General features: G+C 36.6%; 1 pseudogene; it reads left to right on the forward strand.

The window, feature by feature from the left end:
- Nucleotides 1-1,751: 1,751 nt before the first annotated feature.
- Nucleotides 1,752-3,706, forward strand: LOC145161594 (protein DETOXIFICATION 49 pseudogene; annotated as a pseudogene).
- Nucleotides 3,707-14,685: the final 10,979 nt, after the last annotated feature.

Raw genomic sequence — 14,685 nt, forward strand, 5'->3', positions numbered from 1 at the left:
TGGATATTGTATGTTAAGTCGGTAATAATGGTTGTTTTATGTAGAAATTATGGATGTTTACTAATTCACATCCAATGTGTAAGAATAAACTGATCTAATCCGATTAACTATTGGATATTGTTAATCAATCCAATCCAATTACTTTTGGTCAACATAATCAAATCAATCAAATTAAACATTGGGTTTTGTGAGTTTTATCCCTAATGTCCTCGATAATTTCCATCTAATGTAATCTTATTTTTATTAGAACAACATAAATATTATTAACCAACTAGTACCATAACTAGCACCATGTTGGAGGAAGAAACAACATCATAAAATAGAAATAATAAGAACGAGGTTTGAGTAACCAACCAATCCAGTTAACTTTCAGTCTAATGTTTTTGTTGGAAAGCCAAAATAAAGACTGTGCAACAATTTTATTGAATCACTTCCTTAGGTTTTTCCGCTTCGAAACTCCAAGAGTTTTGAAATGTCAAGATGACACAGAGAGAAGTAAGGATAATTGCATCAAAAAACTTCTTTATGAGGTCGAATGATCATACTAATAGAATCAATTTGCATTTGTATAACCAATAGGGAGATTCAAATCCTACAAACCCCTAATCAAAGCCCAAACAAGAAATGCAGCATGGCAAGAAATAAATAATTAGTCACTAGTTTCGCACGAAAGATCACAAATCGGGTATAAAAAGAATTAAGGTTAATTCTCCTATTATCTAGATTTAATCTTATTTTATGTTCATATCGTTTATTTTCTTTATAAACCTTTAGGAAATATAAATGCATATTATAATAAATTTAATACTTAAGAGTAATTGAAATATTTTATTGTAAGTGGATAATAACGAGAGGAATGATATTGGATATTGGTTAGATAAATTTAGTTAGGTTCATTTCGATTTTTATTGGATCTGAATTGTCATTTAAAAACTGATCGATTAAATTTGAAAATATGAAATTTTTTGATCGATTTGATCCGATTACATGTGGATGTATGATGTGTGTGGGTCGATTTTAATTGGATTGGTTTGTTTACATTGGATCTATAGATTTGAGTTTAAGAATCTATTATGTACGATTAATTGCATTTGACATAGTTTCTTGCGCTTAATAGGTCGTTAACATAAGTACATTATATTGATTATATTTTATAAACACAAATAATATTTATTTTTGTTTCTTTATATTTTAATCGCCTATTAAAATACATAGTCATGAAAATAAGCAGGCTTATTAAAAAAATAAAAGACACGTATTAAAAAGCTTATCCTGTTATTTACCTTATAAAGAATTATTATTTGAAAAAAAAAAAAAACAATATCAACAAACTGAAATATTTAATAGGTAGTAGCAAATTCCCATTCGAATCTCTATCTACGCACGTATACATTATGCATTTCACAAGCAAAATCGCCCAATTCCCGTTTCAAAGCATGGGTTTAATGTTTACTTTATTAATTTCATTTTCTGAATATTCTTTAACATTTTGTGAAATTAATAATTTTTGGGGTGGAATAAGAGAAAATACGTAAAATAAGCGCCAAGTGTTGGTATTTGGTAGCAGTGTACTGTTGAAAGCCGGTCAAGAAACGACACTTTTTGTCAAAATAAATACAATAATCAAAATTAAATTTGAATTTTTGATTTTCTTTTATTAATTTCTAAAATGAAAAAAGGAAAAGAAAAAAAAAATTGCCGTTCAAAAAAAAAAAAAAAAAAAGCCAACCGTCCTCGAGAATCTTTAAATAGCCAGCATGAATCCCGACTCTTAAACCCCTCAAAACTCCCCCCACTTCTCTCTCTCCTTCCCTCCCTTTCTCTCTCTAAAATTCACGATATAAAGTAGAAGAAAAAGAAAAAAAGTTTTCAAAAATGTGCCAGCAAGCTTCATCTCCTCGTTGCAACTGTAATTCAAATTCAACCCAACAAGTTACAGATATTTTCGACCCTTTTTTGATCCCGGAAAACATCAAACCACCTCAAAAAGTTAAAACGAAAACCGTTGATGATGATCAGCAATTCAACAAGGCTCACAACAACAAGAAGAAAAAAACCCAGGTTTCATTAGCTGTAATTGAAGCCATTTCTATAGGGAGAATCGCTATCCCAATGATCCTCACGGGTCTCTTGTTGTATTCCCGATCAATGATCTCGATGTTGTTCTTGGGTCACCTCGGTGAGCTTGCACTTGCAGGTGGTTCGTTAGCTGTCGGGTTCGCTAACATCACAGGATACTCGGTGTTATCTGGATTAGCCATGGGAATGGAACCCATTTGTGGGCAAGCTTTCGGGGCTAAAAGACACACGCTTCTTGGCCTCTGTTTACAAAGAACTGTTCTTTTATTGCTTCTCGTCTCTTTCCCTATTGCGATTCTGTGGCTCAACATGAAAAGTATCTTGCTTTTTTGTGGTCAAGATGAAGAAATCGCAACACAAGCACAGACGTATCTTATATACTCACTTCCTGACCTTTTGGCTCAATCTTTATTACACCCATTACGGATTTACCTCCGTTCACAATCGATAACTCTACCTCTCACATTCTGTGCGTCTCTTTCGATCGTTCTTCACATACCCATCAATTATTATCTCGTAAACCACCTGAATTTGGGAATCACAGGCGTCGCGATTAGTAGTGTGTGGACGAATTTTAACCTGGTGGCTTCATTGGTGGTTTACATACTCATTTCCGGCGTCTACAAGAAAACATGGGGAGGTATCTCGAGAGAATGCTTAAAAGGTTGGAAATCGCTTTTGAATTTAGCTGTTCCGAGTTGTATATCGGTTTGTCTGGAATGGTGGTGGTACGAAATCATGATTTTGTTATGTGGGCTGTTGGTGAATCCGAGAGCAACCGTCGCTTCAATGGGGATTTTGATTCAGACCACCGCATTGATCTACATATTCCCGTCGTCACTCAGTTTCAGTGTGTCAACCCGTGTTGGTAACGAGTTGGGTGCGGGTCGACCAGGGAAGGCCAAGTTGGCCGCCCTTGTTGGACTCTGCTGTAGCTTTTTCTTGGGGTTTTCTGCTCTGTTTTTCGCCGCCAGCGTGAGAAATTTGTGGGCGACGATGTTCACTCAAGATAAAGAAATCATAGCATTAACTTCCATGGTTCTTCCGATAATCGGTCTTTGTGAGCTCGGAAACTGCCCGCAGACGACGGGGTGTGGTGTCTTGAGAGGCACGGCCCGGCCGAAGATTGGAGCAAATATCAATCTTGGGTGTTTTTACCTGGTGGGGATGCCGGTGGCGGTGGTGTTGGGATTCTTCATGGGGTTTGATTTCGAAGGTTTGTGGTTGGGTATGTTGGCTGCGCAGATGTCTTGCGTGGTGACGATGTTGGTGGTTTTGGGGCGGACGGATTGGGAGTTTGAAGCGGAGAGAGCGAAGGAGCTAACAGAAGGCGGCGGCGACGGCAACGGCGATGTTGTTGTTGCTGACAACGAAGAAATTAAGGGAGAAGAGTACAAGTTAATAAAAGCTGAAAATAAGGAGGAAGAATCTCTGGATTTTGGGGCTGATTTAGTTTAATGACTTCATGGATTCAGATTTTTTATTATATAATTTATATTTTTTAGTTTTTTAGTTTTGTAATTTGAGGTGTTTGTAAAGTATAATTAGTGGGGGGGGGGACAATTTTCACCATTTTTTAATAGTTTAAAAGGCTAAACCAAGACACAATTTTTGGACTTCTTTTCCATCACTAGACTCCTGCTGTTTGTTTTTTTATTTTGTTTTTTTTTTAATTTAATTTAATTTAATTATGTTATATTCGAACGAAGTATGATCTTAACTTACACTTTTGTGAATTAAAAGTATTTATTGATTTACAAAACCAATTACAAAATACTATATATTTGGTTTCGATTTAGGTTATTTTTGGCGTACTAGCTGAAAAATAGTTGAAAGTTGAAAAACTAGTTGTTAAATAAAAAGCTAGCTGATAGCTGAAAAACCAGCTGATAAAAAATGACGTTTGGTAAACTAGCTGAAAAGCTAGCTGAAAGATGTGAAATGACATAAAAAAAAACATTTCAAAGAATGTGTTTTTATAATTAATTAAGGAGTATATTTGGAAGATTTTAATAAAAGCTCTTAAAAAGCTAGTCTATGTAGTTTTTTAAAAAGTTAGTTTATAAGCTAGCTTATAAGTTACTTTTTTGCTTGTCAAACACGACAACTTAAAAAAGCTTGAAAAATAAGCTAGCTTTTCAGTTAGCTGTGACGCGCCAAACACAACATTTGACAATTTGGTTTCCGATTAAGTTTCTCTCAGATTATGTGGTGATCGCAGTTGCATTCAGTAAACAAGAGTTGACAATTTGGTGAAAGCTAGATTCTTAACTTTTTTTAATATAATAATCCATAGAGATCTTTGAGAACTCGTGCTAAAATATTGATACCTTGAAGCAAGTTTTTATTTATAAAGAATTAATAAAAACCAGTAGTGTATTTATCTACTATCCTGTGCTAAATTATTATACATGTTAACAAGATAAATATTAGTTTTTATATGCCAGATTCAAAATAAATTTTAATATCACGAATATCTTACTTAAAAACGGACTATGAGCATCGATACTATCTTAAACAATCGGTTAATTGTATGCCTACAAATGTTCCTATCCAATAAAATTATAACAAGTGTCATCATTCCATATTTTTTTAACTACCTCATTAAGACTATACTAGAAATATATCAAATAAAATTAAATTGAATGATGATTTGTCATAATTTTAGTGGATAAGAATAATTATAAGCATAAAAGATAGGAGGTAATTTAATTTCTCATTTGTAATTTTTAAACGTTATTCGGTACGGAAACCAATGAAAATGAGATTAAAACAACTTACTCTTTCATCTTAGAGAAAATCATCATCTCTTTCTTTTGAATTATATTATGGTTTCCATTTAAAAATAAACTAGAATTTACACCACCGCATGTTGTAGTGTCTCCTATATTTAGGGGTGAGCACGGTGCGGTTCAGTGCGGTTATTAGCCAAAACCTCACCACTAATCGCAAATGCGGTTAATCCATTTTCAAAACCGCTTGTTGCGGTTATTTTTCCGGTGCGGTTATGCGGTTATTTTTGCGGTGCGGTTTTGTTTTTTTTTGTGTTGCGGTTATTAACCGCATTGATTTGATGCAGTTATTTTGTGTGGTTTTTAACCACAGTTTAGAGCTCAAACGGTTTTAAGAGTTCAAACATATTACTTGTAATGATAAAAAAACTCATAAGGTATAAGACAATTAACTTAAATTACAAACAACTAATATCTTAAAAATGTCAAATCAATATTAATTAACAATAAATATCTTAAAATTGTCTAATTTCAGCATTTTTCAAAGTTAAACATAACAAAAAACCAACACTTTTGTCTTCTAGTATTTTATTCATCTTTCATCCATGAAACTTGTCTTACTTTCAATATTTAATATATTAATAATTAGTAAAAAAAATTGTATATAATATATGCGGTGCGGTGCGGTTTTTTTTGCGGTTTTGAAAATTAATAACCGCACCGCACTGCAAATTTGCGGTTTTTGAAAAACAGAAAACCTCACCATCGGTTTTTATTGCGGTTGCGGTTTATGCGATTTTTGCAGTTAATTTTAGTTGCGGTGCGGTTTTTGCTCACCCCTACCTATATCCTATGATGGTGTGAAAAACACACTCTACCAAATATATGTAAAAAGAAGAGTTTTTATATTTTGGTTCTATTAATAAAAGAAGTTATCCTTGATTTTTTTTTTTAGTTTGATGAATAAAACCGATAAACACTTGCAAAACAATAATTGTGTCCGATTAGTAAACATTTTAAGGGTTAAATTGTAAAAAAAATCAAGGATGATTTTTTCGTTAATAAAGTTAAATTATAAGGATTTTTCTGAAGATTTTCTTTTTTATATATACTAAATTTTTGAAGAAATCTTATATGTATTTATTAAAACATAAAATAAAGATATCATCTACATCAATTTCACAAAAAAAACTCACAATAATGATAATTTAAATATCATTTTGAGATTTTTTTTCTGATTTTTTTAATAAATATCATTACTAGATTTATAAAGATTCCATCTCAATACAATTCCTAAATAGATCACCATGATACATGTGGCCTAAAACGTACTCCTTACGACAACTCAACAAAAGTCATAGTAATTGTATTTAGCACGTGTTTTTATAGCTATTGCAGCTTTATATTAGATTGTGAAGAGAAAGAACAATAGGTGAACGATAGTGATGATGGTGTGTAACATCCCAATCCTCAGGTATAAAATTCGATTTCTTTAGCACATTTTCTTGGACCAACTCGACGAGTTGGAAAGCCTCAACTCGGCGTGTTAAGGTGGCGTTGGCTGCGTATATTAATGGACCAACTCGGCGAGTTGAGGTGCCTCAACTCGACGAGTTGACAGCTGAATATGAAACCCTAATTTTTAGGGTGTTGCACCCTATTTAAAGGCCTTAAGTTCCTTGGTTGGCCTCCTTACCAGCCTCCTCTGTCCAGAAACCCTAATTTTCGTGCATTATCTTCCAAAGTTGAGTGTGTGAGCTTGAAGAGTTGATTTTTGGTGTTCTTTTGAAGGAGCTTGAAGTTTGAGGTGTCTAGATTGAAAGGAAGGCTATAGATCCAGGACCTCCTCATTTGTTGCAGTCATTTTAAGGTATAAAGTCGACACCTTGCTTCCTTATTTCTTACATCTCTTCCTTGAAAGTCTATTGGGATTTTTGGCTCATTGTTGGATTGTTCATGGGGTTGAGCATTTCATGGGTTGTCACCTTAGATCTGGCCATTTTGTGGCCTCATTTGGCTTAAAGTTGCAAGCTTTATTAGGTTCTAGGTCTCATTCATGCATTAAGTTCTTTATTAAGCCTTTCATGAGTTCTAGAGCTTCTTTTGGTATGCATGAACGTAAAGTTCACAACTTTACATGGTTTTCCAACCTCAGAGTATCAAATCTACATCTTGAAGCATTAGATTCGATAAAAAGGACTGAATGTGTTAAGCTGGGAAAACTCGACGAGTTGGCTAGTGTTTTCCCGACCTTCTGAGTACCGTGGAAACTCGACGAGTTTGTGGGTGCACTTGACGAGTTGGGTCAACATTGACTGTTGACCTTGACCTTTGACTTTGACTTTGAACATGGTTGACCAAGCTGACCTTTGAGGGCATTTTCGGTATTTCGGGGTTTGATGTGTGTGAAATGCACTGGTTTTAATCCTACTTTTGAGTTATAAATTAAGCACACAAAGGCAGTGAACCTGTCTTTTAGTGGTATAGTTGGATAAGTAGAGTGTCGAACTCAGGGAACGGTAAATTAAAACTAAAGACTAATTTTATCTAAATTAAATAGTAAATATGGGTTTTCTCTAGTTTTACAAGACTAGAAACTTACTAATACTACTTAGGCTAAGAACTAGAAAAACAAAGATTTAACTGAATTTAATAATAAAATGGACTTCTGTTTAGTTCAACTCAATTGATCCTATGGTTGATATTATGGTAATAGTGCAATGGATTAATTCTTCTATTGGCTACCGATACAAGTGATTAGCCTTGCGTTCGCTACGATAATCCTTAGAAAACAAAATAACTCAAACAGTGATCAGTTGTCTAATTTAATTTAATTCACTAGATTATTTATTCGGGTTAATTTAGACTTATAATAGCTAACTAAATTGGTCCTTTAGTTAACCTCTTGCTGATGGTCATCAAACAAGCTCACACATGAATTTACCTAATTTTTCTTATTAATTCTAGTTTCGCGTTCGTTAGTCCTAGACATATGATAAAGTGGTCACATAAACATATGGGGTTGATAATTAAAAGATGTTCATACTATTTAATTATCTTCCTATTAACAGAAAATTAGTTATCATTCACACACAAGGTTCTTTAACAAGCTAAAAGTAACAAAATCACCAATATTTAATTAATCCTACCATTAATCAAACCATAATATCAATTTTGTATCCCCAAACAGAAGTTTAAGAGTTTTAGCTCATGATTGAGGTAATTAACAGCAATAAAACGAATTCTAATTGTCTAACCATAATTGAGAAACAATAGATTAAGTAGAATGATGAGAATGTGCCTCAAATCTTCTTCGGAATTGGATTCTAGGTTGTATCTTCGTTCTCTAGGGTTCTTCTGGCTCTTCAATCGCAGCTTGCTTCTCCCCAAAGGTTCCAGCCGTCCTTCAATCGGATTAAGACCCGCTATTTATAATTATCACAAAACAGGGGCTACTCGGCGAGTAGGTCGTGGACTCGGCGAGTATTAGTGTGAAATCCGTGTTCGGTAAGGAATCTTGACTTTTCTTTCGGGAACATTCTAATGAACTCGCCGAGTACATGCGTGGACTCGCCGAGTAGGTGTGTAGTTTTCCCTTTTTCTTCATTCTTTGGTCTCTAATTGCTTCTCCTTTTTTCCTTTCTGCTTCCAAGCATGTCTTTTGGACTGAAAACACAATATAAGCATTATTAAGTACCTTTTGTCCATATTATGCATATAATTAGCCAAAAATGAATAGAAATATATGTTAAACATATGATTAATTATGCACATATCAAAATACCCCACACTTGACTTTTGCTTGCCCCCAAGCAAAACTGAATTTTAACACATTAGAATCACATAGGACAACTCAAGTCAAACCCAGCCATTATGCCAAGACCGCAACGCGCACATTTGTGTCTAAAATTTTCCTAATAACCCCCCATACTCTAAATACTCACAATCCTCATAAACATTCGCCCACTCACCCCGAACTATGCTCATTTTATGCATCCCTCCGAATCCATCCTCATAAAACCTCTTAACCTCAAGGTGTTTTTGGTTGAGTAACCCAAGCATACATAATCTAGATAATTACAATGTATGATACCACATTGGAGCTCTTTGGAATTCTTCATTTCTTTGGCATTTGATCTTTGATCTCTTTGAATTCACCAATTTGTTGTTTGGTTTTTGGTATCTTCAACTTTTTGAATTTCTTGGAATTTTTGATCTTCTAATTTCATATTTGACTTTGATGCTCCAAAAATTCTTCAAACTTTTCTTTTGTAATTCTCTCTTTTTTTTTCATGTAACTCACTTTTTTTTCACTCAGTACCTACATGCTTAAGCAGGGGCGCTCAACTTCAACCTTTATTGATTAATAATAACAATTTTCCTGGATACATTTCAAGTACACGATGCTAAACATATTGCATCCTTCGGGCTAAGCGAGGCTGTGTTTTTGTCCCATGATTTCACTAGAATAAGGGGGCCACAAATGCACTATAACGTATATAGGCTCAACTAAACATTTGGGTCTTCATACAATCATCCACACAATTCTAACATGGAATCCTAATTACTTTTTACCAAAATTTTCTAAATTAAATCCTAAGTAACATTTTTGGTATGCAATAGTGCAAAAAAAAAAATTTAAAAAAAAAAAAATAGACCTAAATTATGATATTAGGATTCTAAATTTGCTAAGGTTCAACCAACCCCCTACCCCACACTTATTTCATGCAATGTCCCCATTGCATGCTATGCATGATAAAGAAAAATACTAAAGTATAGAGGGAATTGGAACAAACTCCCCTGGGATAGCAGTGGCGAGGCTGATCATCTTCAATTTAGCTCCATCTTTGAATGACTTTAAACATGGGAACAGCTCATCCATGTCTTGGGTGTCATGTCGCGTGTGGTAGACTTGCAAATGACTCAAATATGTAGGATACAGCTCCTAGAAACCTCCAGCAATGATTATCTATGAAAGAGTTGGATAAAACTGCAACGAACGTGCCCAAAACAACTCTGGAATCCGAAAAATGATGATGGACTCGGCGAGTAAGTCGTGTACTCGGCGAGTATGTTGCTAACTTGTAGAGAAGTCGTGTAATTGTCCATGCACTCGTCGAGTAGGATATGTGCACTCGGCGAGTAGGCGCTGAGTTTTCCTTTCGACGGAAGTGTTGGATTAGGGTAATTCAGTGACTCTTTTTCTAATTACTTCAGTAATAAAGCACTCTACACTCCCAACTCTAACGGACTCGAACTTAATGGAAAAGACTTCGCACTCCCAATTGAACATTCCTTACTTGAACCTTGACCCATAAGACTTCTAAATGCATCCTAACCTTCCAATCCTGAAAAAAAAAATGCAGACAAAAGTGAAAGCAACCAAAAGTCCTAACAAGAAATAAAATCATCCAAGTTTAACAAGTTGTCCAAATCAAACATCACGAAAATAAATTAAAAACACAAAAGAAACATTCTTCATTCTTCATCATCCATGTCGGCTCCTCCAGCTCCACTTCCTCCTCCTTCATTTCCTTTCCTCATCCTTTCTTCCCAACTCATGATGTAGGGGTAGCCGGGTCCAAGTCTCGGTGCGATGTTCATTTGTTGGAAGAGATAGTCAAATGATTGATTGTTATAGTTAACTCCTCTTCCAATATCATCCAAGTAGCGCCGGTACTCAAGTTGATTCCATCCATCGTTCTCTTCTTCCACCGGAATAACCGGTGGGTCTTCCCGTACCCGCTCGCTTCTTTGCCTCACTCGCCTTCCCGGCTCCTCGGGGATAGCCGGCTCATCCGCATGAGGAATAGAAAAAGAATCACCAAACTTTTCCACAATCCTTGCCCTCCTATATAATGCGATGTTGAACGGAGGGGGATAAATGACCGTCAGCGCCCTTGACTCTTGCAAATCTAATACCCCAAATGACCTTGCAAGCCTCGTCACAAACATCCCTCCATTAATCTTGGAGTTCATCTTCTCCTTAACAGCCCCATCAGCAAGATACTTGGCTACGCGATAGGGGAGATTGCAGAAAACATCGGGAGTAATAATACTCCAAAGATAAAAGATGTCAAGGGTCGGGACCTTGTCCCAGTCCTTTCGCATATTAATCGTGCTGGCAATGAACCGATGAATGAGACGGTGGATCGGTGAACGTATGTGACCCTCCTGTGCGGTAGATGGGATGTACACCCGGTTAGCAATAGTATTCCACCAGGTAGACGCAACCACTCCCTCGGGGAGATCTTTGTGGCAATTCTCTAAAAAAACTTCAAAATCTTCATTCAACATAGTGCTTTGCTCATAGATTCCAAGCCTCCATGAAAATTCAGCCATGCTGCATTGTCGCAGCTCCCCACCAAGAGAAAAGGAAACTACATTGGGATTGTAGTACTCACTACCACCTCGGAATGAGATGGTAGCAAAAAACTCCCAACATAGTTCAGCGTAGACCGGTTCTTGAATTTTGAAAAGTTGTAACCAACCATCACATATGATGGTTGAATCCCCCAAATTACATTCTTTCACCAAATATGGTGTTAGCTCTTCTTCCAAACCAACTTTCCCCATCCAATCCCAATCCACTGCATTGGGTAAATGAATCTCTTTCTGTTTTAAAGCCTCTAACTTGTTTTTGGCACGGGCTTGAGACGATTTGGATGTGATTTGGCGGAACGAGAGCCACGGGATGTCCCCTTGGCTTCCCCCTCTTGAAGACTGACCTCGTCTGGACATGGTACCTGCATGACAACATTAAGAAAGCACAAACAAACAACACCCAGTAATTAAAATTGAATAAAACAGATCTGTATAGCCTCCTACTCGCCGAGTTCATGTCCTACTCGGCGAGTAGGATGAACATCGGGACCAGAATCTGTCGAACACATATGGGTCACTTAAAACACCCAATTTTGCACAGGGGTTTGATGTACTAAGTCCATTAACCACTAAACCAAAAGAAAATTCTCCTTACAACTCCTAATTCATGGTAAAATTAAAACCCTAGAATTTGAGGAAACCCCCAAATCCGAATTTAGACAAAATAGGGGCAAATAAGTGATAAAGCTTGAACCTTTGATGAGTTTTTAAGTGTAAAGATCATACCTTTTCCCTTGAAAGTCGAGGATTAAGCCAAAAATCACAGAAATCGCTTGAAGGAGGCTGTGCACGGCGAGTGTGTGGGTAAAATGGGTAAAAACCCTTATTTCTCAGATTTTTATACCGTTTGTGTAAGTTGGCTACTCGCCGAGTAGAAAAGATCTACTCGCCGAGTACAAATGCTTTTACGCTGTTTTTTGGTTATTTAGACAAGCACTCGCCGAGTACTCGTACCTACTCGGCGAGTAAAGCTTGTAGTTTAACAAAAATTGATTTTTTTTTAAAAAATTTTTTAAAATTTTTAACCCACCACCCCACACTCTAGGCATTGCTTGCCCTCAAGCAATCATTTAGAACATATTTCCAGAAGAAGATGAATGAAAAAGATCCTATGAAATTAAAAAGAAAGTAAAGGAAAAAGAAATGCAAACTCTAAACTCGGGTTGCCTCCCGGAAGCGCTTCTTTTTAAGGAGTCATTAGCTGGACTCCTCCCATTCTACGTGGCTGCAATCCCTTCCAGCAACATCAACTCTTCCATGCCTTCATTCCTTGGAACTCCTTCTTCATACTTTTTGACTCTATGTCCATTGACCTTGAACGGGGTGCCATCTTTTGACAATAGCTCTATAGCACCATGTGGAAACACCTTCTTTACCAGAAAAGGACCATCCCATCTTGACTTGAGTTTGCCCGAGAAGAGTTTTAACCTTGAATTAAAGAGCAACACCTTTTGCCCTTCATGAAATTCTTTATTTTCCTTGATCCTCCTGTCATGCCAATTCTTAGTTTTCTCTTTATAGATCAAAGAACTAGTGTATGCATCATTTCTAAGTTCCTCAAGAGCATTTATTTGCATTAACCGGTTGTTCTTGAGCTCCTCCATGTTGAAGTTGCACATCTTTAAAGCCCAAAAAGCTTTATGCTCTATCTCCACCGGTAAATGACATTGCTTTCCATAAACTAACCTATATGGTGTAGTACCAATAGGGGTTTTGAAAGCTGTACGGAAGGCCCAAAGTGCATCGTCTAGCTTATCCGACCATTCTTTTCGATTGCTCCCCACCGATTTCTCCAAGATTCTCTTTAAAGCTCGATTTGTCACTTCGGTTTGTCCACTAGTTTGTGGATGGTAGGATGTTGAAAATTTATGGGTTACCCCATATTTACTTAGCACCTTCTCTAGTTGATCATTGGCAAAATGAGTGCCTCGGTCACTTATGAGAGCTTTCGGGACCCCAAATCTTGAAAATAACTTCTTTAAAAACCTCACCACTACCCGACCGTCATTAGTTGGCAAAGCTTGTGCCTCCGCCCACTTGGATACATAATCCACCGCCACCAATATGTATTTGTTGCCTTTGGATATGGGAAATGGTCCCATGAAATCGATCCCCCACACATCAAATACTTCGCACACTTAGATACTATGTTGTGGCATTTCATTTCGAGATGAAATGTTTCCCGCTCTTTGACATGCATCACATTCTTTGACAAATTAGGTTGCATCTTTAAAAATCGTGGGCCAGTAAAACCCAATGTCAAAGATCTTCTTAGCAGTGTAATGTGCTCCATGATGTCCACCGGCCCGCTATAACATTGCTCCAATATTTTCCAGCTTTCATTCCCGAACACGCATCTTCGTATGATTCCATCCGCGCAGCTTCGGAAAAGATATGGTTCATCCCAAAAGTAATACTTTATCTCGGAAAAGAATTTCTTCTTTTGTTGACTTGTGAGATCTTTTGGGATGTAATTGCTAGCTAAGTAATTAGCTATATTTTCAAACCATGGTTCTTCTCCCACAGTCACCATAATATACTCGTCCGGAAAATCATCTCCAACTCTATCTTCTTGCAATCGCGGGTTTTCAAGCCTTGACAAGTGGTCAGCTGCTACATTCTCCATTCCCTTTTTGTCGCGTATCTCTATGTCAAACTCTTGAAGAAGTAGAACCCATCGTATCAATCTTGGCTTGGCATCCTGTTTGGCAAACAAATACTTGATAGCGGAGTGGTCAGTAAAAACAGTTGTTTTAGATAAAACTAAATAAGGGCGGAATTTATCAAAAGCGTACACCACAGCTAATAATTCCTTTTTCGTGGTGGTGTAGTTTTCTTGGGCTGGATTTACAGTCTTGCTAGCATAATATATGGGTCGGAAGTGCTTATCAACCCTTTGACCAAGGACAGCTCCTAATGCAAAATCACTAGCATCACACATTATTTCAAATGGTAAATTCCAATTAGGTGCAACAATGATCGGGGCCTTAGTCAATTTTTCCTTTAAAAATTCAAATGCCCCTAAACACTCTTTAGTAAAATTAAATGGTGCATCTTTTAGGAGTAATTGTGTTAGAGGTCTAGTTATTTTAGAAAAATCTTTGATAAAACGCCGGTAAAAACCTGCGTGTCCTAGAAAACTTCTAATACCCTTCACATTAGTTGGTAGAGGTAATTTGGCAATGGTGTCAATCTTTGCCCGATCCACTTCAATTCCCGATTTGGAAACCTTGTGGCCCAAAACTATACCCTCCTTAACCATAAAGTGACATTTTTCCCAATTAAGGACTAAGTCGGTCTTTTCACACCTAGCAAGCATTAGGTCAAGATTTGTGAGACAATCATGGAAGGAAGATCCAAAAACAGAAAAATCGTCCATAAAGACTTCCATGAATTTTTCCACCATGTCGTGGAATATGGCTGTCATGCACCTTTGAAATGTCACGGGTGCATTGCATAGCCCAAAGGGCATGCGTCGATAAGCAAAAGT

Source organism: Lactuca virosa, chromosome 2 (genome assembly GCF_052849685.1).
Source record: "Lactuca virosa cultivar CGN04683 chromosome 2, Lactuca_virosa_CGN04683_v6, whole genome shotgun sequence".
Taxonomy (NCBI): Eukaryota; Viridiplantae; Streptophyta; class Magnoliopsida; order Asterales; family Asteraceae; genus Lactuca; species Lactuca virosa.